This window comes from Lactuca serriola, chromosome 5 (genome assembly GCF_051521515.1).
Source record: "Lactuca serriola cultivar US96UC23 chromosome 5, Lser_US96UC23_V15, whole genome shotgun sequence".
Classification (NCBI taxonomy): domain Eukaryota; kingdom Viridiplantae; phylum Streptophyta; class Magnoliopsida; order Asterales; family Asteraceae; genus Lactuca; species Lactuca serriola.
In genome coordinates, this window is record NC_136412.1 from 108,855,444 (window position 1) to 108,857,438 (window position 1,995).

Sequence of the window (1,995 nt, forward strand, 5' to 3'; positions counted from 1 at the left end):
ATCTTTCATCGGGGGCTCGGGTGCGGAAACCGAGGGCATCGGGATGGTCTCTGGAGCTTGGAAGTATGGGAGAATATGTGGGAGTTTGAGATGGTGTGCCAAAACCTGTAGCTGATGCCCTCTATTTATAGTGCTGGAAAGTCACGTACGCGGGGCGTACTTCGGTTATGCGGGGCGTAAAAATGCGTCACGGCTTACAACTCCGGTCTAGCTAAGCATAGAGTTGCAGCCGATGGGACTCGACTCTGGGTCTAGTACGCTGGGCGTAATCTGAGATTACGCTGGGCGTACTCCAGTTTCCCATCTTCTAAATTCCGTAACTTTCGCATACAGGCTCCGTTTTTCACGTTCTTTATATCCACACGTAGGTGAGATTATGCTCTACAACTTTCATTTAGACTCCGTTTGCTAGTTTTGACTTTATTTTTAATGATATATATTTAATAGGCCGAGACTCCTAAAGTCCGTTAAAAATTCATAGTTTCTTTATTCGACGTCGGTTTTCGTTTGTCTTTTTATCATTTTACTCCTATCGTGGAGATCTTCAACTCTCGTTTAGGTTGCGATAGCTAAATAACACTCGGTCTTCAATTCGAGTTTTTAACCCTCTACTACTGTTACGAAACTTTGGAAATTCGTAACTTCTTCATACGAGGTCTAATTTGGGCGATCTTTTTATGTACGTTTACAGTTTAACGAACTCTACATCTTTTGTTTAGATACTTAAGGCAAAAATGCATTTTATTGAAATTTCACTTTTTACGTTAAATAGCGTTTTAACGGTGTGTCGTAAATATACGAGTGGTTATAATTTCTTCAATATAACCCGGTTTTGAACGTTCTTTATGTTTTTGGAAACCTTGGCACGATATCTAATATTTGATGCATCCCAACTTAGATATTTGAACACTTTAGTTTTTGAGGTTAATTTAGTTGATAGCAAATAGTTTTCGTTGTATTTGACATTTGAGCGTTACACTGCTTTTGGAAAAATATAGGGTTGTCACATGGTCTGTGGACCGAACGAAGTGAACTTCAATGTTACCATCTTCCACATGGTCCTTTATGAAGTGGTAACTTAGTGCAATATGTTTAGTCTTCGAGTGTTGCACTGGATTATGACATATATGAATCACACTTTCTGAGTCACAGTAGAAAGGGATTTTCTTCATGCTTAAGCCATAATCTCAAAGTTGGCTTTGTATCCATATGACCTGCGATGTACAGGATGCTGCAACGATGTACTCAGTTTCAGCTATGGAAAGAGACATGCAAGTTTGTTTCTTTGAATGCCGGTTGAAAAGATTGCCATCAAGGATCTGGCATCCGCTGGTTGTGCTCTTTCGGTCCAATCCACATCCACCAAGATCAACATCAGAGAAAGCTTGAACAAAGAAGCCGAATTTTGTAGGATACCAAAGACCGAGAGACGAGGTTCGCTTCAAATAGCAGAAGATATTTTTCACTGCAACCATATGAGGTTCTCTTGGATTTGCTTGAAACCTAGCATAATAGCAAACATAAAACATTATGTCCGGTCTACCAGCTGTTAGGTACATTAGATATCCTATCATCTGACAATAGAGAGTCACATCAACAGCCGATTTCTCAAGAGATGGAGTCAGCTTCGTGCCAAATGCCATTGGAACCTTTACTTTGGAATCTCCCGTCATGCCGAACTTCGCCAGCAGAGTCTTCGTGTATGCTTCCTGATTAATGAAGATGCCTTCTGGTCCCTGTCTTATATTCAATCCAAGGAAAAAGTTAATCGGACCCATTGCGGTCATCTCAAATTTAGTCTCCATCAACTTCTTGAATTCAAATGTTAAGCTAGGATTCGTGGAGTCAAAGATGATGTCATCGACATAAATCTGAGCTATCATTAAATGTTCGCCCTCTTTCTTGCGAAAGAAGGTTGGGTCAACCGAACCTTGTTTGAATTTTGACATTTTGAGAAAACGTGTTAGAGTTTCATACCAGGCTGTTGGGGCTTGC